The sequence below is a fragment of the Notechis scutatus genome, chromosome 2, assembly GCF_049901735.1.
Source record: "Notechis scutatus isolate UNSWTSFEM ecotype Mainland chromosome 2, rNotScu1.2, whole genome shotgun sequence".
NCBI lineage: Eukaryota > Metazoa > Chordata > Lepidosauria > Squamata > Elapidae > Notechis > Notechis scutatus.
Window position 1 is genome coordinate 96,400,442 of NC_142010.1, and position 27,016 is coordinate 96,427,457.

General features: G+C 36.6%; 1 long non-coding RNA gene across 2 annotated transcripts in view; it reads right to left on the minus strand.

Annotated features, from left to right (window-relative positions):
- Positions 1–572: 572 nt before the first annotated feature.
- The window catches only part of LOC148132136 (uncharacterized), a 50,507-nt gene continuing 24,063 nt past the window's right edge, over positions 573–27,016 (minus strand). The window contains exons 2-4 of one of the 2 annotated variants that reach the window (XR_015747306.1): positions 5,271–5,595; positions 4,114–4,185; positions 573–716 (exon numbers count right to left, since the gene is read on the minus strand). This is a non-coding gene — a long non-coding RNA (uncharacterized LOC148132136). Of the gene's footprint in view, positions 717–4,113; positions 4,236–5,270; positions 5,596–27,016 lie in introns of those variants that run through there. The other variant, XR_015747307.1, reaches the window with a different exon arrangement.

Genomic DNA, 27,016 nt, shown 5'->3' on the forward strand with positions numbered 1-27,016 from the left:
TCCAAATGTAGATACTTAGCTACCTGGAATAACTTCCTTCAAAAGCTTTATTTCAACCCCCTCTCATTTCTCGTGATTAATGAATTATCTGAATGCTATATAGGATTGTGCCAGCATCTTGCCTTCCAAAAGTTTCAAAGCAGAGGGAAGGGGAAGAAAATTGACATGATTATTTGCTTTCCTAGCATGAAACCCAAATACTAAATGAAGAATTTGCTCTGTTTGATGTCCTTTGAGGCTCTGATTTTCTTGAAGCCCCCTGCAAAATGCTTGACCTATGTCTTTACATAATTAATTTGTAATGATTGTTCCTTATAGAAATGGACTTCATGGTCCCATGGCATTTCTAAGATCTACCTATACAATTAAAAATGAAAATGGAACTCTGGTATGATTTCAGCTGTTGCTCCCTTTTGAAATGATTTGGTCTGGAATAGTAATTTATCTTTTTATTTGACTGAAGTGCTGAAACATTCATAAACCAAAAGAAAACAAATGAAAATGATGAAGTGAATAGAGTTTATTTGGTATTGATCTAAGAATACTGCTGTGAAATATGGCAGGGGGTATAGTTCTGATCCTGTTATCTCCACATGACTTGGATCCCTTATACAGCTGAATGAATGGCACTTGGTGAGGCTCAAGGCTCCTGCTGAAGTTGTCCTTAAACAATTCAACAACTGGCAGTTGTTCAGTGGTACCCAGGAGTCTCTTTCCTAGGGAGAGAGGATGTGTGAAGAATGTGCTGAGCAAAATATGTTAGAAAAATATGATATCTTTTTACAATAAGAGAGAGACAAAATGAACTACCTTCCCAATCAGTCTGGGAAGCTCAAGGTATTTGTTCTCCATGTATTGCAATATAGCTGAATCTGCTCTGTAGCCCCTGCATAACTTATACTGTATATTATATGGTGGCTGAAAGAATTGTTTTCCAAAAAGAAAGTTCAATTTATTCTTTATGTTCATTTATTAGTAATGAAGTTATATCTTCTCTCTTATTATTTTTTATTAGTGTAATAATGAGTTATTAAATTATAATTTATAATATTGTAAAACACAGAGTGTTATCAATGATCGGAATTTTGAAAATCATTGCCCTGGTTGACTCATACATTGTACCACACTAAGTTTATTTAACTGTAGTTAAACAAGAACAGAACTAACTAAACTGTAGCTAAACAGAACATGGTTAATTCCAAACAATCAATCTTAAATGTTGTTTGCATCAGGGTAGTGTGTGTGTGTGTGTGTGTGAAATTGAAAGAGAGGGAGGGAGGGAGAGAAATAGATACACAGATGATAGATAGATAGATAGATAGATAGATAGATAGATAGATAGATAGATAGATAGATAGATAGATATGCTTACTACATATTGTTTATGTCCTAAGTCCTGTTCATGCCCTCAGTTCCAGTAGTTAGCTTTTGTACAAATAGGTACATTGCAAAGTTATCACTAGATGCCAGCAAAAGTATAAAAACAACAACACTTTGCTGCTATTTAGTGATAATCTGCAATTCTGCAGTCCAATAATGGCAGTAAAATCTGCAGGGAAGTTTAATGGCAGCTCTTGCCCCACATTCAAAACACTACCGCTTTGATATATCTATATTTTGCAAATATATACATATACAACAGGGCAGGACTTTGCACAGTTAATACCATTTTCATTTCTTGTTGGATTTTCCTTGGATTTCAAAACATGAAATCCAAACAAGCAGAAAGCAATACAGCATTTATATAAAAGTTCCTGTTTTACATCTACTACCACCTAATGGTGCCTCCTGAAACATGTTACTTAATCAGGTCCATCCTAAACTTAACTCTAATAGGCAAACTTCAGTCTATTATAAAATACTTCACAACATCACATATATCATTTCTACTTTATTCTCTGGCTAAACTGAGCTCTGCAAAGGTGTTGTGTTCACACATAATACTATAACATGATTTGTTTGGTTGTCTTTTTCTTGCAAATGTGTGAGTTACTTACGGGTCTTAATGAAATTACAAAACCTTTGTAGAACTAAGCTGGATGCATTCAAGAAACAATCAACATTGTTTTTTAAACTAAAATAAATCCATGGTTTAATTACTGACCTCTCTTTACAAAACATAAACAGCATAAATTGTGTTGTATCATAGAGCAGGGATTGCCATTGCTTTTGGACCTCAGTGACCACCAATCTCATAATTTTTCATCCCAGGGACCACGGTTCTGTGGTCATGGCCTAAGTTGTGGGTATGGCTTGGTGGTCATGTGACTGGCTGGGCATGGCTTGTATGTAAATATTATAAATATTTATATAAATATTGTTTTTTTTATAAAAAAGAGCAACTTTTACCCAAAATCAGGCGAAGCAAGTAGGCAGATTGAGTTGCTCACAGAATCACAGATTCATTCAGAAATCTATCTATCTGCCATTGGCTAGCTCAGTCTGTCACATAAAATTTGCTTGCAAGCAAACTCATAAAATTAACTCACAACACACCATGTATGTAAATATTGAATTTTTTTTATTAAAAAAGCAACTTTTATCCAAAATCAGGCAAAGCAGGCAGGTTGAGTTGCTCACAGAATCATTCAGTGATCTATCTATCTGCCATCGGCTAGCTCAGTCTCTCAAATTTGCTTGCCGTGAGTCTGCACTGAATTTGCTTGCAAGCAAACCTTCAGTCCTAAGGAAGGTTCGGCTGTGCTTAGCTAGAAAGCAAGAAATCCAACCATTTCCTGCTTCCTAGCTAATCTAAATCTCCCGGCACAGCAGAACAAATGATGGTCGGTAAAAAGGAAAAATAGCAACTTAGCAGACAAGTTTGCCGGGTAAGGAGTGAGTGGGCAGGGAGGGGTCCCGCGGGCCATGTGGGCTGAGCAGCCTTGTGTTTCTGCACAGCCTGGATTAATTGCTTTGGGGGGGTGCTCTGGGGGTGAGATTTCTTTGTGGCCCACCAAAATTTTCTCATGGCCCACCAATGGGTCACAGCCCACCGGTTGGTGACCACTGTCTTAGAGTGATGTGAATTCAGACACTGTCATTTTTATAAACAATGTTTCTATACCAGTTGCAAAATAGAACCAAATAATTTGTTCGTGACTTAATAAGATTGGTATGGATAAAAATACATCTTTGACCTGTTAACTTTATGGATAACCATTTATTTTTCTACCTATCTTTCTGACAGTGAGAACAATCAACCAACAGACCAGCTTGCCCTCGGAAGTTGTGGGAGCACCATCACTTGAGACTTTCAAGAAGAGATTGGACTGCCATTTGTCAGAAATGGTGTAGGGTCTCCCGCTTGGGTGGGGGGTTGGACGAGATGACCTACAAGGTCCCTTCCAACTCTGATTATCTGTTAAACCCTATCTAATCTAACTACAGGTCCAACTCCATTCTCAATTCAGAAAATTATTCTTAATGGCTTCCGTATGCCTGCCCAGTAAATATCTCCAATAAAATGGTTCCCTGAAATTTATTTCTCCTATTATAATATTTTTTGGGGAAAAAGGGTGAAAAATATAGGAAGAATGAAAGATCATCTTGGAAAGGAGATACTTTATTAATGGAATTATATTTTTCATTAAAAAGGGCAAAAGTGAATAAATACAAAAGCCCAAAGAGAGGTTTCCTCAATTTAAGTTTTTTTTAAAAAAAATTGAGGACCGAGGGCTCATTATTCTTTCACCTTTAGGTATGCAGAATATGCATCTTAAAGTGACAGTTGTTTCTCTAAACTCTGATCAAGAACACTAGATGGTGAAGGTTCTACTCTTAGGCTGAATAGCAAATTAAAGGGAATTAATTTGCTAAAATACAATTAGGGGATGCAAATTCTAAACTACTGAAATGTAATTCTGCTGAATTCATGGTCCTATAAAAAGCTAATCAATTTCCAATGCACAAAAAGCAAAGCCTGAAACAGAAAGTGGTATTTCTGGAGAGAGAAAAAGTCCTTCTCTATGAAATGAAATGTCTTTCTTTAAATATAATCTATTTGTAGATAATTTGGTATCCTGCCTTTCATAAGAAAACATTTTGATACTTAAAGAACATCAGCAAGGAAGCAGAGAATAACACATGGCAAAAATAAGACAGTGTCCAACTTACCAGGGTCTCTGGTCTGCTGAGTAGTATTTCCATTCTACTGAGTGTTATTTTGCTGAAAGGAAAGTTGGCTTTCTGGAAAATAATACTCTCCAGTGAGTATTATCATGGAATTTGTGTACTTTCTGGAGGAAAAGAGCTATGCTAGAAGTTCAATCACACTGTGTAGATCTCATCAGAGGAGTCATAAAGAAACTTGAGACTTATTTTAGATAATGCTTTCTTCCCCTTAATGTGGGACTACTATAGGGCTAGGAAGCCTACCATAAAATTCAAAAGTCTTCAGATATTGAGGACCACTAGATTGTAGTAGAGATATACAGAAAATTCTACTTGGTCTTGTGGAACTTTATAACTTTATAGTAGCCTTAATGATAGATAACACTTTATTCTCTCTCTCTCTCTCTCTCATGTGTGCATGTGTGCGTGTGTGCACATGCATGTGTACATGCATCAGAGTCAATATAGACTCTTGCAAATAACCTGCAGATTTTTTTGGCAACATTTCAGAAGTGGTTTGCAATTGCCTGCCTTGTACGGCTCAAAGGGAAAGGGGGAGGAAAGGGGAGAGAAGCAGAGAAAGAAGTTCAACGTCATCCAGCTATCTTTGTGCCTAAGGTAGGACTAGAAATCACGATTTACTGGTTTCTAGCCTGATGTCTTCACCACTACACCAAACTGGCTCTTAGATAACACAAATAACTTCTAAATGCATGAACCATTAGTTTCTAACTATGTTTATTTTGTGGAATTCTTGGTGCTTGTCTATTTACTCCAGTATTTTTTGTGTTTTTACACATTGCATACAACTGTGATAGTTCCTAAATTTAATTTTAGTAAGGCTTCTGTAATGTCATATCCTTGTACAGGTGGGCTAGTTCAGCTAAAGAGAGAGGATTCTTTTCCATCTCTGCTTATAATTCAGTTAGAGAGAAATGGGGGTAGGGCAGATGTGGTATTCAGCAGGTTCTGACCAGTTCTGGAGAACCAGTAGTGGAAATTTTGAGTAGTTTGAAAAACTGGCAAATACCACCTCTGACTAGAGATTTTACAGTATCCTTCCCCCTGCCATTCCCACCAAGCCACGCTCATAGTAGTAGTAGTTTTACCAGTAGTAAAAAAAAATTGAATCCCACCACTGGGGGAGGGTATAGACTTACCAAATCTATATAGTACATTTTCAAAAACCTGGTGTAGTTTAGATGTAAATCCTATTTATGTGTCCTCTAAATATTACAGAAGAATATTTAACTTTTGAAGTTAGGTTGAATGAGCTTTTTACAGATGAGCTTGGTGACATGGCATTATTGGAGAGGTATCCTCAATTTGTAGATTTCCACAATGAAAAATGATCCATATAACTTTTTTACCTCAAGTTATTGAAAAAAGAACTTGTTCGGATGTAATTGGCAGACATCCCTCCATCAATCTTTCTGCTCTATCTGGGAATCAGTGTTCTGTAGTTCCCCAGCATGTGTGAACATTCTGTTAAGGCAATTAAAGAAAAATCCTTCTTCAAATATTTTTTTAGAAACTCTGATACATAAGAAAAAGGATTTTATTTTATTTTATTTTTTTGGCTAAAGAAGTGAAGTAAACTATTATAGGAAATCAAAGTGAATCATTCTTCAGGAAAAATAGAAACTCTGCTGTTATAATTCTCTGTTTCTTCTTCTGTCAAATAGTTAAGATCCCATGACCATTTTGCTTTGATCTTACTCATAGCTTTGCTATCTCTTTGAAGCAGCATGGCACAAACTCTGGGCACCAGCTTATTAAAGCAAAACTTATTGTTAAAAAAAAAAGTTCAGCTGAGTACAAGCTGATTCAAATAAGATCCCTTCAAATTGTTTACAAAGAATAATGTTAAACTGGCAGGGAGAAAAAACAGGTAGAAAAGCTAGCCTATAATTTATTTTTGAATTATTTTATTCATAAGAACTATTTGCGCTCTCCCTCTCCCCCTGACCTCTCTCTCTCTCTCTCTCTCTCTCTCTCTCTCTCTCTCTCACACACACACACACACACACACACACACACACACACACACAAACACACACTCCCCAAAATAAGATAAAAAGAAAAAAGAAATGTTTGGCTTCTGTTCAGGTCCTATAAATATTGTCAGCTTACACAGGCTGATTTAGCAGATGAAACATTATACATATAGATATACATATAGATATACATATAGATATACATATATTTCATCTGCTATTTTTGTATATACATATGTAAGACAAGTCAAATGGTAAAGAGAATACATTTTTATTGTCTTCTCTTTTCATGGAAGCAATAGGAGCAAATTTCATCAAAAAGAACAGATGTTCTTTACTTGGCTTACATACATAAGAAATAGTAGATAATATATATTTCATAACAGAACAGCCATCAATTTTACAGTATATGTTTCAGCGTTTGACCCCAATGATATATTCTCAAATACATTCCATGGAGACAAAAGCTTATATATCCATGTTCTCAATAGGTAATAGGCAGGGGTGGGATTCAAATTTTTTAATAACCGGTTCTATGGGTGTGGCTTATTTGGTGGGCATGGCTTGCTGTTCATGTGACTGGCTGGGCGTGGCCAACTCAACATCACTCATATCGAGGCACGCATCTCCTCGCCTGGCCTCTGATGACTGTGGGGATGCTGCAACAGTCGTAAGTGTGAAAAAATGGTCATAAGTCACTTTTTTCAGTGCCATTGTAACTTTGAATGGTCACTCCACACAAGCAAAGTACCAGCAAAGGAGGAAAAAAAACTCCAGAGAAGTTCCAGAGACAGGAAGTCTAGTCCTGTCAAGAATGTAATAAGAGTTAATGGAGAGGCAGTTTCTGTAAGTAACTCCAGAATGTTTCCTTCCTGCCTTCCTTACAGGATTAGGCCAGTAATTTTTAAGATACAGATAATCAGAGTTGGAAGGGATCTTGTAGGTCATCTAGTCCAACCCCCTGCCCAAGTGGGAGACCCTCCACCATTTCTGACAAATGGCAGTCCAATCTCTTCTTGAAGGTCTCAACTGATGGTGCTCCCACAACTTCTGAGGGCAAGCTGTTCCATTGGTTGATTGTTCTCACTGTCAGAAAGTTTCTCCTTGTTTCCAGGTTAAATCTCTCCTTGTTCAGTTTTCATCCATTATTCTTTGTCTGGCCTACAGGAGCTTTAGAAAATACTTTGAGCCCTTCCTCCCTGTGGCAGCCCCTCAAATATTGGAAGACCGCTATCATGTCTCCACTGATCCTTCTCTTTACTAGACCTGCCAAGCCCAGTTCCTGCAACCGCTCGTTGTATGTTTTAGCCTCCAGTCCCCTACCCACCCTGGTTGCTCTTCTCTGTCCTTTTTCTAGAGTCTCAACATCTTTTTTATAATGTGGTGACCAAAACTGGACGCAGTACTCTAGGTGTGGTCTTACTAAGACTTTATAGAGTGATATTAGTACTTCCCTTGATCTTGACTGTATCCCTCTGTTAATACAATTTAGAATTGCATTAGCTTTTTTGGCGGCTGATGCACACTGCTGGCTCATATTTAGCTGGTTGTCCACTAAGACTCCAAGATCCCTCTCACAGTTACTGCTATTGAGCCTGGTTTCAGCCAGACTATATGTGTACTTTTGGTTTTTCTTGCCTAAATGTAGGACTTTACTTTTCTCTATATTGAATTTCATTTTATTAGATATGGCCCAGAGTTCTAGTCTATCAAGATCCATCTGAATCTTGAGGCTATCTTCTTGGGTGTTAGCTATTCCTGCCAGCTTAGTATCATCTGCAAATTTGGTAAGTTCCCCTTCTATTCCCTCATCTAAGTCGTTAATGAAGATATTGAAGAGTACTGGGCCTAAGACGGAACCTTGTGTCACTCCGCTGCTTACTTCCCTCCATGCAGATTTAGACCCATTAAGGACTACTCGTTGAGTATGGTTTGCCAGCCAGTTGTGAATCCATCTAATGGTGGTGCTATCTATTCCACTTTTTTCCAGCTTACTAAGAAGTAGGTTGTGGTCTACTTTATCAAAAGCCTTGCTGAAATCTAAATATATTATGTCCACAGTATTTTGCTGGTCTACTAATTTAGTCACTGTGTTGAAGAATGAAATAAGATTGGTTTGGCATGATCTGTTTTTAACAAACCCGTGCTGACTGCTAGTTATTACTTTACTTGTTTCTAGATGTTGGCAGATCTGTTTTTTTATTATCTTTTCCAGTATCTTCCTGGGTATTGATGTTAGGCTGATTGGTCTATAGTTTCCTGGGTCTGTTTTTTTTTTCCTTTTTTGAAGATGGGAACCACATCAGCTCTTTTCCAGTCCACTGGTAGTTCCCCGGTGCCCCAGGATTTTTGAAAGATACGATGCAGTGGTACTGAGATGACCTCTGCCAGCTCCTTTAAAACTCTGGGGTGTAATCCATCAGGCCCTGTTTTCATCAAGATCAGACAGGTGTTCTCTTACTATTTTTTTTGCTTATTTTAACTTTTATTTCTGGTCTGTCTTTTACAGTTATGTTTTTGGTGGGTTGAGCTATAGTTTCTTTTTGTGTGAAGACAGAGGCAAAGAATGAGTTAAGCAGTTCTGCTTTCTCTCTGTTGCCTGTTACTTCCTTGCCATCTTCTCTCTTTAGTGGACCAACTGTTTCCTTGATTTTTTTCTTGTTATGTATATGTTGTGTTGTGAATCAATAAAAGTGAATAACCTAAATGCAAATTAGGGGTTGAAAACCTGCACACTTGATTGGTCCTTATACAACAACTTGGGATTGGGCCAGAACCAGTCCCTGATTGGCCACTTTTGGGACTGTCCTTATTGGTCAGTAGTTGGAACCTGTTGCACATTTTCATTGGTTAATAAGGCAGCAGCTAACCCTATAAAAGGGTTACTGCTGCCCATAGCATTGTTCTGTTCCATTCTGATTCCTGTTATTATTAAAGAGTTGAAGTCACTGGTCAGATGTCTGGTCTCCTTATTCTCCAAACTTAACATGTTGGAAGAAACTTTTTTTTTATTATCTTTGACTTTTGTTGCAAGTCTTTGTTCGTTCTGAGCCTTTGCTATCCTGACTTCGTCTTTGCAGATTCTGGCTATCTGCTGATATTTTGCCTTAGTTGTATGTCCTTTCCATTTTTTGTACTTGTCCTTTTTTTCTTTCATTTTGCCAAAGAGATCTTTGTGTAGCCATGCTGGTTTCTTCTTGGATTTCTTGTTTTTCTTTCTCAGTGGTATTGTGCTGGTCTGGGCTTCTATGATCATACTTTTTAGAGTTTCCCAAGATTCTTGAGTTGTTTTCTCCTTTAGGATTTTCATCCATGGAATCTTTCCCAAGTTCTCTCTGAGTTTATTGAAATCAACTCTTTTAAAATCCAACAGCCAGTTTTTCTAACAACCGGTTCTCCGAACTGCTTATAATGTTAACAACTGGTTCTAGCGAATAGGTGCAAACCTGTAGAATCCTACCCCTGGTAATAGGAATCAATGATAATTTTTAAAGAGTACTTGGAATATAACAAACTCATGCTTTGGTATTACACTATTATGGGCACTTATGGTATAGCTACAAAAATTATTGTGTGGATTTTATCAATGCAACAGTGAAATACTTCTCTGCAGATTATGTTTAGATAGTTATGATATTCAAACTTTGGCTGGTATTTATTTTCAATCACAGCAAATCATGAGAAAATAAAATCCTTGGTTTTAAATTTCCTTTCTACTGAGTCTGGCCAACATAAACTATTATATTGCTTGGATAACATGGCAATTTTTTAAAAAACTATGCTGTTGTTTTAAAAAATACCCTCTCTCTCATATCAGAAATTAAACTAAATTGTCATTTCATCTTTCACACTATTGCTAATGTTCAAGCCAAGATGCCAAATGATTGTGTGAATAGTAGAAACTCTCCCAAAATCAAACAGTCAAGATTATGATATTCTGAAAGCTCTATTAATATCCAATTTCTATGAAAGTATATTGTGTTGCAAGTATTATATGTGCATTAATCAGTGAAAGAACATTTCATGCAGTGGAAATTACTTAAAATACAATATTTAGCACCCATTATATTTGAAAAACCTTTAAAAAAATTTGTTTTCTTTTTTTATTAAATGAAATACTGGCTGGCGATATTAATTACACTTAATATCACCTAAGAATTGATATTACTGAAGATGACTGATCAGAATAGCTGTTGGAAGTTGTAAATGGTCTGAACTGCCTATATGCATTTTTCAGGCAATTTGAGAATAATGCAATTTTGGGAGTAGTTTCAACATGCTGTGTTAAAAATCTTAAAGATATTCAAGATATTAAAGTGGCACTATAAACGGCAAGAAAAGTAAAAGAAATAAAGCAAATAATCATGTTGGAAGGGAACCTTGGGAGGGAATAATCATGCAATATTGGAATTCAACATTATGCAAGCACAAGCAACAGAACAAAGTCAAACTAAAGTCTTGGACTTTAAGAGAGCTAATTTCAATAAACTTAGAGAGAGCTTGGGAAGGGTTCCATGAATGAGAATCCTCAAGGGGAAAAACAACTCAAGGAGCTTGGGAAATTTTGAAAACTGAAATTATAGAAGCCCAATCTAGCACAATACCAATGAAGAAGAAAAATAACAGCTCTCAAAAGAAACCAGCAGGGCTGCACAAAGAACTCCCTAATAAATTGAAAGACAAAAAAGACAAGTATAAAAAGTACAAAGAAGAGCACATAACTAAGGCAGAATATCAGCAAGTAGCCCGAGCCTGCAAAGATGAAGTGAGGAAAGCTAAGGCTCAAAATGAACTAAGACTTGAGACAAAAGTAAAAAATAACAAAAAACAGGGTTTTTTTCAACAAGTAAAAACAAGAAAAAAAATCAAGGAATCGATTGGTCTACTAGTAAGAGAAAGTGGCAAGAAAGGTGACTAGCAACAGAGAAAAAGCAGAACTATTTAACTCATTTTTTGCATCTGTTTTTTCACAAAGGGAAAAACAGTCTAACCTATCAAAAACAGTACTATAAAAAAAAGATGAAAAACACAAGTTAAAATAGACAAGAAAATACCGTGTTTCTCATATAATAAGGCCGGGTCTTATTTTTTTTTTTTTGAGCCCCGAAAAAAATGGCTAGGTCGTCTTTTCGGGGGTGACTTAATTCCCCCCCTTGCATCTTTGGGCGGGCAGGTGGGTGGCGACAGCTTGGATGTTGACCTCGGCGTTGGTGGGGCACTTCGTATCGGGGTCAACGCAGGCAGCACCATATCCGGATGTGCAAAAAAAGTACTTCCTAATGGCAAGCCCCCCCACCATTTCCCCCATTTCGCATGTTTTAATATAGGCCTTAATTTGGGGGGAGGGGCTTAATTTCATTTCATGCCTATAAAACATGCTGGGACTTCCTATTGGGGGAGGCCGTATTGTTGGAGAAACAGGGTAGTAAGTGAGCATCTGTCCACCCTAAATAAGTTTAAATTACTGCCACCAGATGGATTACACTCCAAGGTTCTAAAGGAACTGGCAGATATGATCTCAAAACCACGGAACTATATCTGGATTCTAGAGCACAGGGGAACTATCAGAGGATTGGAAATAGCTGATGTAGTTCCTATCTACCTACCTACCTACCTATCTAGGGGTGGGATTCTACAGGTTCGGACTGGTTTGGTAGAACCGGTTGTTACAATTCTGCACAGTTTGGAAAACTGGCAAATCGTGCCCCTGGCTGGCCCTTCCCCTCTCTGCCCACCCCTCCCCTCCCTGCCCACTCAGTCCTTATCACACATGTGTGACATCATTGACTGCATTCTCCCCTGCCTGCTCCATCCAGTCACTCCTTACGGTATTTCTTTTTTTTTCTCCTGATGATCAGCTGTTCCAACAATCAGCTGTGCTGGGATCCCCCTCGCTCTTACTGCTTCACCCAGGAGCTTTTCCTGAGGCCCAGGAGGCAAAAAGGGCCCCTGAGGGGGCAGGTGCTGCGTGCCCCTCGTGCTGTTTTTTGTTTTTTGTTTGCTTCCTGGGCCTCAGGGAACACTCCTGGGAGCAAAAACAGCCTCCCGGGAGAGTTCCCTGTGGCTCAGGAGGCAAACAAAATGGAGCACAGGGGGAGGGGTGTTGCAAAAAAAAGAATAAGAAGAAGCCATGCCCACCCAGTCACATGGTCACTCCCACCTAGTCATGCTCACCTAGCCATGTCCACAGAACTATCTATCTATCTATCTATCTATCTATCTATCTATCTATCTACCTATCTATCCATCCATTTATATAAAATGGAGTATTAGATACTACTCCATACCCAATTAACATGATCACCTGCAAGCAGTGTCTTACCATAAGCTCTATCTATAAGCCTTTTCTACCTGATCAGAGTCAGATATTTACAATCATTTCTTGAAAGGAAATAAACTGTATATTTATTCAGTCATGCTTATTATTCAGCTGTGATAAAAATATGCAGAGAGCTATATACAATAATAAAATCTATAACACAAACATGCATCCAATCAACAGTTTAAGAATAATTCATTTTGGCAACACTCAACAGAAGCATAATTGCATTAGTAAATCTGACTATAGAAAGATTAAGTACAAAATGTCTCTAACATAGAGACAACCCTTCTTATATACAGTGATCATTTATTTTGTGTAGAGCATAAAATACAAGGATAGCAGCAATAAAGATGCATGGGAAGAACACATAATAGTATGAAACATAAAAATTCTAGTATCAGAGTGACTGGTATTCCACATTGGTGACATATACGGTGTACCAATGTACAAAATTATCTCATGTATTTTGCTTATAGAAGCTTTCTACAACACTTCTGGCTGTATCAATCAGAAGCACTGCTGAGTTGAATACATGGACACCATGTAGATGAGATACTTATACAAATAGACATTTTCCACACATCTCAAAATGAGTTTTTATACCATATACTTTGCATACTTACCTAACCAAGAATCTTTGTTGCATAATAGACAACTATTAATATTTTACTCTGTAGCAAGTGATGCCCACTTATTATTTAGCAACTATCCTCACTTCTCTCTCCCTCCTTCTCTCCCCCTCTTCCTCCCTCCCTCCCTCCCTCCCTCTCTCTCTCTCTCTCTCTCTCTGATTTTCTTTTTCAAGTCCATGTACTATATTGCCTTTGGGCTGCCCTTATACCATATTTTTAAATTAGGATTACAGAAAATTTACACTTTTTATAGTGCCACTTTGAAGCCCTTGGAAAAAAGCAGTCACTTCTCAATAGTTTATACACATGCAAACACACACAAACACTTTTTCCCTGCCAAAATACTTGACCTAACCCTTCTTGAATGGCAGAAATTTGTCTAAGCAAAATCTTCATTTCAAAACTAATTTCAAGCAGAATCTGAACTAGGCTAATATTTAAGAAACTAAGTAACACACCAAAATAAAACTTTTTTTCCTGACCTATTAAGTATTATAATCATATGGTCCATATGCAATACATTCCAACAGTAAACAGTGCTAGAAATGTCACCTCACTCTTGCTGTGTGTGTTGTTGTTTTTTAATAACATCTACTGGGGGAAACTCAGTCAGTTTTTCAGTTCTGCTCTTGCTTAAACACTATTTTAGTGAGATGTCAATGCCCTTCAGCAGGGCTGCAAACTTTCTTTATAGGATAATGAATATTCTTCTGTTACAACGTAACTTTTATCAGGCAAGTGTGTTTCACTTGAAGAATTGCAAGAATTTAACTCAGCATTCCAGTCTGACAGTCTGTGTGCTAAGATGATGTGTTGCCACCAACCATTCCAGTGAGTAGAAGCTAGCTCAGGTGTACCTCATACTATTATTTTTACCAAATAATATATTCAAATACCAAAATAGTATTGCCATCATTCCACTCCCCCCCCCCAAAAAAACACTGTATTTTTAAAATTAATTTTATTAAGGATTATAAAGGAAAAGAGTAAAATCCAATCCAAACTGGAGGGAGGGAGGGAAGGAGGGAGGGAGAGAGAGAGAGAACAGAAAAATGCAAAAGAAAAAAAATGTGAAAAAACAAAAGAACGGGAAAAAAGAGGAAAAGAAAAAGAAAAAGGTTCTTCTTAACAAGTTAAAAACAATTTTAATACCTGTCTCTAAAGACAATGTAATTTCTATTCTCCCCTTGGCTCATCTCTTAATTTTAAAAAATCCAAATAATACGTCAATCATTCTTTGTTAGCCAAAGTCCAATAAGGGCAGCCACATGTAATTAATTTCTTTTCTTAGCCCTAGTCAGGTAAGCCAACCTTGTATTCTTTTCCTGAATTCTTAAAAAATATTCCTTAACCCAGGGGTGGGTTTCTACCGGTTCTGTCCACCTCTGTAGAACTGGTAGCTCTGAAGAGCAGCAGACATAGAACCAGTTCTATGTCTGCTGATGTTTTTTCCCACCCGCCTGTCTGGGCTCTTACCTGACCTTTATTTCCTGCTGTTTCAACTTCAGCTGCCATGCAAGGCACAGCTGCAGTTTAAAAAGCAGGAAAAAAGTGCTTTTTCAAAGGCTGCTTCTCTACACACAGCATAATGATGTTGTGCAGGGAAGCTTGTAAATCCCAAACCGGTAGTTAACCCTGTTGTATCCCACCCCTGGAACTGGCTTTTCTTTTTCTGTATTTCAAAACAAAAGTGTTTGAAAGTTAAAAAATATTTTGCAAGTTCAATAGGTAAAGTGTATTATTTTGCTTGCTGCTTCTCATAGAGGTTTCAAAACTGTAACAGAGGTTTTGTATCATTAGTAAAAAAAAAATCTAAATTAATCTCCTGTTCAATATCTGTACGTCTCCTTTAGGGAATAATTCATCCATTAGTTGTGTTCCATTTGTGTTACTCCATCAGAATGATTTAAAAGCATCCAATGCAACTTGTTCTTATTATATAATTTCATCACAGCAGTCCATTTTATCAATAAGGTCATCCATTTTGCAAAAAAAGTTGCTTAAAATTTAAATATTTCTTTAGAAATTTTTGTTCCATTTTCTTTATCCTGTAGCTCCCTCTAGCATCCAATCTTCAAGGTCTCCCCTATCATAAAAATAGAAAGGCAATTGCTATTTTCTCACGAGACAATTTCTTAATTATTTAAATTATAATCCCAAATCTGCCTGGTTCCTTAATCCATTGTTATCTTTCTAAAATCCATATGCTAAATGCCTTTTGCTACATAATCCAAGAAATTGTATATTTTCAAAACCAAATTTACACTGTCATTCTCTAAGGAAGAGGGAACGCGCCAATGAAACAGTAAAGCCTTGCCAGTCCAAAGGGTCTTAATCTTTTGAATATTCAAAGAAAAGCAATAATCCAAAAATGTGATAAAAATGAGGGCAAGGTTAAACTTGGTACCTGTAAAGGGCTCCTTTGTGAGTATGAGCTAGTTGAACTTCCCAGCTACTGCACACATAAACTGACTACCAAATGGCAGTCTCCACTCATGAGGAGTAGAGTCGCATGGACAATCTCAACAACCTAATTAAGGTAACTATTTTCAAAGGCACTTTGTAAAAAAAAATTTTTTTTTAAGTCACTGTCCTCTTTTTCCATTTGAAATTTCTAGTATCAAAATCTTTTTGCCTTTAAACTTAAATTCTTTAAGGTATTTCTTTTCCTTCTTAATTTTAAAAAGACAACATTCACTAAGATTCTTTAATCTTCACTGCTGTTCAGAATATCTCTTGTTGGTTGTGAGGCATTGAAATCTTGTGATTAAGTGATTAAAATGTACAGCTTTTGCCAGTCATGTACCATTAAAAGGGTACACAGCAATTACGGGCACATTGTAAATCCTCAACTCTCAATCAATTTGATTCACAATGGACCACAAGAAACTAAATTCCTTATGTTTTTTTTTAAAGGAAAAGTTGTTCCAGATCACAAATGGATAATCACCACCCCCCTTTTTTAATTTTGCCAGATAAATTTTCTATCAGCCATAATCAAGTCCTGGCTGGCATTTCCATTGCTGTGCTATCTATAGGGCTGCTTGCAGAGAGTTCTAAACAGCCTCGCTTGGAAGCCAGCTTTAAAAACCAAAGTCTCTCTAGATATTCATTTAGCAACTATGAAAACAGTTACCCTGGGACCAATCCTCACATTTATAAACTTTGCAGGGTTGTAAAGCAAGGAAAAGCAGAAGTTTTAGTTAGCAATCACTTTGTTTAATAGCTGAGTTTCAAGTCCAATTATGATCACTAAATAAGAATTATCTAAACTCATTTTACAAATTTAATCTACAGAAGAAACATTTGATACCTCACTTATTCACAGCTCCTAACTTTTACTCATCAAGCCAATTTCTATCAAGCACTTTTATGCATCTTCTCTCCTACCATTTCAAAATGAACACATATGTGCCATCTAGTCAGTACTGTTTTCTGGTAACTGCTTGGATAAATTCCTGCAGCTTTCTTGGCAATGTTTCAAAAGTGGTTTGCCGTTGTCTGCTTCCTTGGCTGAAAGAGTATGATAGGCCCAAAATTGGCTTTGGGCATAAGGCAGGTATGGTATTCCAGTTTCTAGCCTCATGCCTTCATCACTGCACCAAACTGGCTCACTCCCATTAGCAAAGGATGATTAGAATTGGGAAACAAGATTCTAGAATCCTTAAGAATATAACAGCTAGCTACAAAAAATAATATAAGTAATAGAATAGAATTCTTTATTGGCCAAGTGTGATTGGACACACAAAGAATTTGTCTTTGATGCACATGCTCTGTGTACATAAGAAAATAAAATAAAATACATTCATCAAGAATCATAAGATACAACACTTAGTGATAGTCATAGGTTACTAATACACAATCAAAACATACTAGGAAAACAAAACAACATAAATTGTAAAGATACAAGCAACATGGTAATGGTCATAAGTGGGAAAAGATATGTAATAGGAACGATGAGAAGAATAATAGTAACACAGTCTTACTAAGTAATTTGATAGTGTTGTGGAAATTAGCAGAATGCTAATTTGTTTAGCAGAATGATGGCATTTGGGAAAAACTGTTCTTTTGTCTAGTTGGTCTGGTGTGCAGTGCCCTATAGCAGGGTAGAAATTGAAACAATTTATGTCCAGGATGTGAAAAGTCTGTAAATATTTTCACAGCCCTCTTTTTGACTTGTGCTGTATACAGGTCCTCAATGGAAGTCAGGTTGGTAGCAATTGTTTTGTGCCATTTTTAAAGATTAGGTGCCATTTTTAAAGATTTAGCTTGGTGTATTTATGAGTCGACTGCAATAGCAGCAGATCTCACAATGGTGTAAGAAAACTATGTAAGGTATTGTTGTCTAATACTTAAATGTATGTGTCAGGGAACTGCAAAGCAACAACCATGTGTCAGTTTTTATACATTACAAAATTAAGTGCATATGGAGCCTGCAAACTCTTCTGTTTTATTAAAACAAATTTCTCAACTTGTTTTTCTATATAAATGTTATAAAAATGTAACATTTTATTGGACATGTCAAATATTTATTTGAGAATAACATTATTATTTAAGAATACCAACGTAAACATTGCCAGATTGGAAGGTAGCTTCAGTTTCTAAAATACATGAAACCATTTTTCTTAACCTTGGTAATTTCCATGCTTCTGCTCACACAGAGGTCTCTAGAGGAAAAAAAAAAAAGTCTTTTCTTCAGGGCTTCCTGGACTGCCAATGCATCCTACCCCAAAAAAGAATATCCTTTATATGAAAAACGATCCTTCAAATGCAAATAGGATTCCTCTAACATTAGGAAAGTTCTACTCCTGCCATCTGTAGTCATTTGAGGCTTATTTCACAAGGCTTCTTCATTTGTAATCCTTCTAAGAAACCTCATGAGACCACACAAAGTCCTGGAGAATGAGAAGTCTCTCAGTCAAGAACCCACACTATTGTAAGGTATTTTATAGCTTTTGAAAGAAAGAAAAAAGATTGAAGAGAAATTCAGTTCCTTTGAACTTCCTCAGCCTCTCTCCAGACTTTTTAAGTGAAAGATGAATGTTAACAGGACTTTTCTTTCAACATTTATCCCACCACTGAATAAAAGTCAAATTCATTCAAAATAGAACCATTGCTGGAATTATTTTACATTCCTAACATTCCCTCTCTTGGGAGTGTATATGAGTAAACAATTTATAGACTAAGCTTTCCCCTCTTGTTTCCTTTGCAGGAACACTTCTGCAGAACTCATAGAAAAACCATAAGAAACAAAAGAAAACACCAATATTATGTTTTTATTGCTCTGTAAGCTATAATTTATTCCTTGTAACTAATAAAAGAAAATCTAGCAACTGTCTAGGATATGTTTACACATATTTGCTCCAAGGTTCAATTGTTGATATTGCAACGAAACAAGACACCAAGACTGTCATAATAGTTTATGTGGCACTCATTTTGAGCAATATGTCTTTGTGATTGGAATGACGTTAATTCTTTCCCCAGTGATTTCATAACTGACTTCAATCACACAGCTTTTTCTGTAGGAAACCTCTAATAAACTCAACCTATACCAATAGATTAACTATGGTTTTTTTTTCTCTAGAGAATATGAAGGCAAAAATATTTGTTTCTTATCACATTCAATACAATCCGGGTGCAATACAATATATGTAAATAAATAAAAATATTTTCCTCAATAATCTTAAAAATTTCCATAAAGCTAATTTTTAATAAGTTTGTTGTTTCTTCATTATTTGGCTTGAGAGTTATATTCTGAATAAGTAATGTGTGAAATGTAATTGAAATGCCCATGTTGATGAGCATGCAATTTAAATTGATTCATGGTATTTCCTACTTCTAAAAAAAATGAATGAAATTTACATGGCATCTTTTGCAGCTACGGGATGTACTAAAGGAAATCTCAAAAGCAGTGAAAAGTATTTTGATAAGGTGAATAATGTATTCATTGTGCATCAACAAAGCTAAGCTTGCACAGTCCTAATTTGTACATTTGCAGAGGCTAGGAATTACTTTTGATAAAATTTCCATAAAATAAGAACAAGTCATCAAGCTTTGATTTTAACTTTCTCCTTCTCACTCTTGAAGCCACTTTATAGAATTTTGTTGGCCAGTTGACAACTTACTTTTGGAACAGGGCTAAAATGTACGGTAAAAATATTTTTAAATAAAGTTTTACTACCTAATTCATTGAAAATTATAAGAGTTCAAATCCAACACATCTGGAGAATAACAGATTGGTAAGGCTAAATTAAAATCACATAGCAGATAAAGTCTTTGAGATTAATGCCAGTCAGAGTAGATAATACTACATCCAGTGGACAAACAGCTTTTCCTGACATAAGGATAGGTAGGACATAAAGCCAATTAAAACATTTTTTCTAACTCATGTATCATTCTAATACACTTACAGCAAGTTTCATATTCAATGTTTTATTTTCTGGGATACAGGCAATATCTTTCTTAACCTGAGTGATTTTCGGATGTGTTGTCTTCAATTCCCAGAAGTCCTAAGCCAGCTTAGGTGGCTAGGGAGTTCTGGGAGTTGAAGTCCACACATCTTAAGTTATCAAGATTGAAAAACACTGGTCTAGGGTAGTTTGTGGTACAAACATTTAATAAGAAAACAAAACACAATTTTCTCAGCACGATGTTACAGATAAGAGGTCAATATGCTGGTAAAACTTTCTGATCTTTCTGATCTTTTCTGCATTACTGGATATGTGACCCTTTGAGATTGCAGCTCTGCTGAAAATATATTTACATATATATTTACATATATATTTACATATATATTCACATGCACACACACATGCATACACAAAGAGAGCGAAAGGGAGTATTCCATTGCTTCATTCATTCCAGTTCAGCAAATGTCTCAAATGTCTCTGATGAGTCTATTGCTGCAGTTGGATGGCTATGGGTGTGTTAGATTTCTCTGTTATTTAACTCCCCTTTACTTGCCAATTTGGCATACTTCCTCTTCTCCTTCTTCCAGTCACCCCACAACTCATGCTTGCTTGCCAGACAAATTTCACCAAATTCTCAATGTTATAATTAAAAGCCACATTTAGTTAAAGTAAATTAGGAGTTACAATAAAGTGGAAGGAACATGTAAAATGAATAATTAACATGGTATAGACTTCGGCATCATAATTAAGATTAACTACTGCATATATTCAAACTAGATTAGTAAAAGCATTGAAAGCAGCAAAGAGCTCAGTGGGAAGTATCTATGCATTCACTAAATAATGTGTTATGAAGAGTGTTCCAAAAGCATTAAGCATAAGGTTGTCATATATAAGATGATTAAAGTTTTACACAAAAGAAACTGTAATTTCCAGTAAATGAAGTCATTTCATTTCCCTGTGGCTTCCACGTTTAGGAGTAGACTAAATGGAAATTGGCTCAATGTGAAATCTTGCTAAATAGAATATGAATCCCCTTGTCTTAAGCTAATGAGTCTTGGATACTTGCAAAGAAACACACACAATCTGAATTTAACCACATGGTTGCATCAGGATTTCCCCAGGAGTTCCACTTTTCATTCAAATTAACACTTCCATTGTTTTACAGTCAGATTTTTATCTCAGCTACCCACCCCTGCCCCCAATTGTATATATCCCTGGATTGGAAGTGATATCACTCTATCTGTTCCCTGTTAATAAAACACTGTAGCTTTTATAAAAATAAATGCATAGCAATTATTGGTACAATATCAAATCCTGAAAAACCTAAACACAGCCAATAATGCACCCCTTTTAATCTGAAAATCAAAATTGAAATAAACCATAATTTCCAGGGATTTCAGAACCAATGTTTTGAATATGACTCCATCTTTTCACTCTCTGATCACTCACTTCCTTGTCTGTAAGATTAAACTGCTATCTTTATCCTTGACAAGCATATCTTCTTAAGGGAATAACTCAGGGACATGAAATTGTTAGTGTGAGTGCAGCACAAATCAAATGCCCACAACCATACCTTACATGTAGTATTCTATATTAGTGAATAAAAGGTCATCCTTTTAAGAGAACTTTTCATGAAGCAACCCAAGGAGAGCAGACTGGCACAGAGTAAAAGTCCCACTCTGAGACCCTTAAGCATTATGCCAGGCAGTGCAGTTAATGTCACCTCAAGTACAAGCTCACTCCATTTACTTAAAATTGACATATTCAAGATAGAGAATTACAAACAACTGATATCAGAGGAAAGGTTTTATGGATGAATGGGTGGGTGGACATGGATGAAACAAAAGGGAATGATGTGAGGGATTGAAACAATTCAGAAACTACAAATTGGTTTGAACAAATAGAAGAATTGAAGTAATATATGGGTTGGAGATAAGATAGGATCATAAAAAAAGCAAACAAGAACAGCAAAATATGCCCTGTATTTTCTCTTTCTTCTCTGTTAACAAATGGAAGAGTAAACCAATGCTAGCTGAACAGGGGGAAAAAGAAAAAGCAAACAAGAACAGCAAAATATGCCCTGTATTTTCTCTTTCTTCTCTGTTAACAAATGGAAGAGTAAACCAATGCTAGCTGAACAGGGGGAAAAAGAATGTAAAAGAAGGATAAATCATCCAGTTTGAATTGATGATTAAATTCTATGGCTAGTACCTCATGTCATAGAGCCTATCACAAATTCAGCTCCCACCATGTTCAAAGTAAAATAAATGTATTGTTGATTATCTATGACATTGAAAAGTATAGCAATTGTTGAACTCAGGCATTCCACTTGTGAAAGTTAACATTTATGTGGCATTTGTGATAAGGATGTAAAATTTTGCTAGGATAGATTGAGATTTCACTCCATTCACAGTTGATTCATGGTAGAACAAACTTTGACAAGAGTGAAAGAAAGAACACATAGCAGTAACTAAGTTCAAAAACAGTCCAATAGGAACTTGTTTACAATTCTTCAAATAAATCATTCAGAAATCTATTCATACAAGGAACCAATCAGCAGTGCAACTCAAAAAACCAGTTAGAAACCAAGTACTTTTGAAATTTCATCAAAGTGGACCAATTGAATGATGAACCAGTCAAGAACCAACTTTCTTGAACTCTTGGCTCATAAGCCAATCAGAGAACAGCTGGCTCAAATGCAAGAGCCCAATCAGTCTCTGTTCAGTTACCTGTGAGCTGCCAAAATTGCAATATAAAGCAACTTACTCTGCCTCTAAAGATGCCAGCCACAGCTGGCAACATTTCAGAACAAAAGAAAACCAGATAGACCACGGATGTTCAATCTCAAAATTCATCACTGCTTCATAATTTTGTGATGTTTCTTTTTTTTAATCTCCCTTTTTAAAATTTGCTTTCTGTTGCAATCTTCTCATTTCCATAATTGAATCATTTTAATTAACCTGAAATGGAATCTTGTGATAGGTAAATATTTAAGAAAAAAACTTTGAAATGATTCCATTTTCATCAATCCACATGTTCTTAAGGCATGTATATGAAAGGAATGTTATATGCAATGTTGAAGTGGAATTAAGAAGCTCTTCTTGAAAATTAAGATAATTGCATTGTAGAAGATTGGATATTAAAATATATTTGCTATGTAGTGAGGGTATTTGTTTTTCTTCCATTGAAAAAATTGCATTGCTGACCCCATAACATATAAACTATGTTTGTTATAGAGCCACCACATCTATCAGTAAGTGATAATTTACTTGATCAGTAATAAGTGGGAATTATATTCCATAATGACATTCCACTATTTTATGGAACATTATGTAAGCACAGCACCAGTAGGATGTCAGGAAGCATTAATTGGAGTCATATGGCTTAATTTAAATAAACAGAATTTTGTCAAATTATATAAGCATCAGAAAGTATAAATTGATTTTCTAAATTGAAAAAAGTGGCTCTAGATGAAAGCTTTGCCTTATTTGAATTCATGTACCATATAACTGAAACTAAAAATAGATTTAAAATCAAATTATTTTTCTTCTGGAAAAGGAGATAATTTCTCACTGAAAATGAAAATGGGAGAAAAAACTGGTAGGAAAGAAAGGATCCAGATTACATCTTTCAGTGATTATTTCTATATTTTGTTTATCTTCATGTAGATAGCAGTTGCCCTCTCCCTCCTCCAGGGAAATGTTTATGAGGTTTAAATAATATGCAGCCTGTTTGTTCAATGATATTTTCACCATCTGAAAATAGAAATGTCAGAAGCTGAACAGATACAATGTTACAGGACCCTTTTAAATGGCATCCAGAAATAAACAAACATGGATATATCTGAAGCCCATCTGCTCTGTTTTTCATTGGCTGCTGAATGCCAACAGCCAAATCCGGGAAAACTGAGTCACTTGAGAGTTACTACAATATTTTGACTCACATGTACTCTTTATTCACACTTCATTCACACTTCAATTCTTCATTCTGGGGAAGATGAACAAGAAATATAACACTTAGTGTACATTTCCACCTACTATAATTTAGTTTTCCCCTTGTTTCTCCTCTCATCCAGAAAGAAAGCAGGAACATAACCTACTGTATAATACCATTCAGCAATGGGAACAGGAATGACCAGGAACAGATTTTTGTTATCTAAAAGTTAATTGCCCTTTCCATATGCTGTGAGGAAACATTTAACTTCCATTAATATGGCAAAAAAGAAAGTGAAGAAAGGCCCTTAGGTCATGCTGCCTATACATCAGCAACAGTATCTTTACATCCTTTTATTATAAGCAGTGGTTGTTGGTATGGTGATATAAGCGTTTTTGTATAAATGATACTATCTCAACGTAGATATTAATGCAACTAATGTAATATAACTACAAAGCTCGCAAAAACTCTACAATTCAATGTTAAATTAAACTTAGAAGAAATTTGAAATAACCATACATAGCCAATCATAACTTACCTATTTCCAGGGCCAGAAAAAGAAATGATAAAAGATCTATTATAACATGTATTGTTATGATGGGTTGCATAATCAACCAGATGTTTACACTGGATTTTGGGTTTTTTTAATCCAACTATCAAGTCCTTCCCAAAGCCCTGGGATAGGCAGATGTTGTTGTGTGGTAGTATTAAGGGTATTGTAGCAGGATGTAAGCTGTTTGAACAGCATTTTTTTTTTTGACTGGTGGTGATTTTGTCAGTGCCAATAGTATTCAAGTGATGCTCCAAAAGTTTTGGGATTGTACCCAGGACACCTATTAGTATTGGTTGTTGTTTTTTGTCACAACCATTCTACTTCTACTCACTGTGGCTATTCTGCCTTAGCTATTCTGTCTTGGTATTTTTCCATAGAACAAATCTTGCTTAACACGTATACCTCTCAGAGCAAAGTTCACTAAGCTGACAGGAAAAAGGAGCTGATAAGATTAACTTCACAGAAGTCTGTGTCAGATAAAGGATGTGTATTCAGTAAAGACATGTTTCACAGAGGTCTGTGTCAGATAAAAGATGTGTATTCAGTAAAAACATGTTTATCAGTCACAAAGTTCGTTACTTGTATCACGTAGCCTGGTCTCAAAGATTAACTTTGTAACTTCTTTGTCTTCCTGCAATCCCTCTCACCCCCCCCTCTTTGATTCAGTACAATAAAAGGGGACAGCGCAAAGCAATCGGGGCTGCCTGAACAATCCCATCTGTCTCAGGCGCAGCTGGGACAATTCCATCTGCCCCAGGCGCGATGTGCTGCCTCACCTGAAGAAATCATTTGTTTCGTGTCTTTTTTTCTTTGTGCTTCGCACTCACCCTTGCGAGGGCTACGCCAAGTTCCACCCTTGAGAGGGTCCTGTCAAATCGCTTCCTGAAGGGAATTCAGCAATCAAGCCAGAAGATCGAAACAACAGACCGGTCGCTCGACGCGACAGCTGGGGGCTCGTCCGGGATCCCTTGATTCGTCCGGGATCTCTTCGATTTTCTGGTTCCACGGTGTGACTTCTGTCTAGAGGTGCATCGCCTTCACTCCCATTTCTTCGCACCTGGCATAGGTTTCGTACGACGTAAGTAATGGGCTCCTCACTTCAAAGTTTCGTCAGGGCAAAGGGACGATCTTTTATAATTTAGTGAAGAAGGCTAATTCCTTTCAGAAAATCAATGGTACCACTGTGTACCCTATTTCGAAAAAATCTTTAAATAAATTTATAATTTACATTGAGGCGCACTGTCCAGCCTATCCATCTGCTGGAACTCTTAGCCATTCTCTCTGGGAAAAATTAGGAAAATATTTACATGAAATTCCCAGAGCTCCCATGGATATACTTATCTCTTGGAGAGCGATAATGGCTGCTATAACAATTGTTTATCCTCCTTTTAGTCTTCCTGAAACATCTTTTTCTCCTGTTTCCTCTGATTCCCCTTCTTCTCATTCAAAAACTTCTAAGCCTCTTGCGGCTCATCTTGATACAATTTCTTCTTTACCACCTCCTTATCCTGACATTTCTTCCCCTCCTCCTTCCTCTCCTTCTTCTCTTCCTGACTCTTCCCCTATGAAACCTGTGGGAGGAATTATAACTAATCTTCTGTCATCACCTCTGTCTTTAGAAACAGAAAATCCTTCTGCTTATCCTATGACTATCATCCCTGGAGCAGCAGGAGGCAATGTTCATAGTAACATTGAGTTTAAAGTTTTGAAAAATATAAAAGATGCAGTTACAACTTATGGATTACATTCTCCTTTCACTAGGGGAATACTTGATTCTTTGGTTACAGCTAATACAGTTATGTTATTGTATGATTGGAAAATGCTTTTTTCTATGCTTATGACTCCAGCGCAATATGTTGTGTGGCAATCTGAATATGAAAAAGGTGTTGAGGCTGAAATTCGTAGGGGTTTGCCTGCTGGAGTAACTGTAGATCATTTACTGGGGAAAGGTCAATCCTCCACTCTAGCACAACAACAAAATTCTCCCCGTCACAGTTTTGCCATTATTCATATGTGTGCTATGAATGCTTTAAAGCGAGTGGATGATTCAGATTCGCAGTCCACTCAAGCATTTTTAAAAATTATGCAAGGTCCTGATGAGCCATATGCTTCATTCATTAGTCGGCTTCAGACAGCCCTAGATAGACAGATAGATAATTCTGTTGCTAAACAAGAATTACTTATAAAATTGGCTTTTTCCAATGCAAATCATGATTGTCAAAAAATTCTACAGCCAGTCGCTAATAAGCCAGGAGTGACATTGGCTGAGTTTTTACAACTCTGTAGAATTGTAGGAACAACTACTCATAAAATGGATATGCTTGCTACTGCAATCACTGCTTCATTACCAAATTCTAATTCTGCTTCTACTTCTCCTCCTGATGCTTTTGCTGTAACACGCAATGGCAATTGTTTTAACTGTGGCAAGCCAGGACATTTTAAAAATCAATGTCGTATGCCAGGAGGTGGAGCTGTTCTTCGTGGCCAAACCAGAGGTCCATCTTCCTCATCTAAGCCAAAAACTATCTGTCCTCGCTGCAGGAAAGGCTATCATTGGGCTTCACAATGTCGTTCTAATCCTTCTCCCTCTCAGCCTTCGGGAAACTAATTGAGGGGTTTTCAGCTAGCCCCGCCACAAAGGCTGAATTACCTGCCACAACATTTCCTGTGGTATTGTTAGAGGATCTTGTGTATGATGATCCTGGTGCTGTTTTTACTCTTCCTTTAACTACAACGCTTCTCAAACCTCTTCCTCCTTCCACACCTGTCTTGCTTATTCCCAATTCTTCTCTTACAATAGAGGGTGTGGTTGCAGCTCCTTACTTATATGATTCTTCTGCTCTTAATAATCTTGCTTTGGCTGCAATAGGAGATCGTTGCTTTTCTTAAAAAAAAGGGGACAGTAGTGGCAACACTTATAATTTTGCCTCTTTTTGAACCTCTTTCTTTGTTTGCATTACAGCAGCCTGTTCAAGCTTCAAAACCAACTCTTTCTGTTACACTCAATGGTCGAATTTTTGAAGGTCTGATTGACACCGGTGCAGATGTTTCTGTTATTC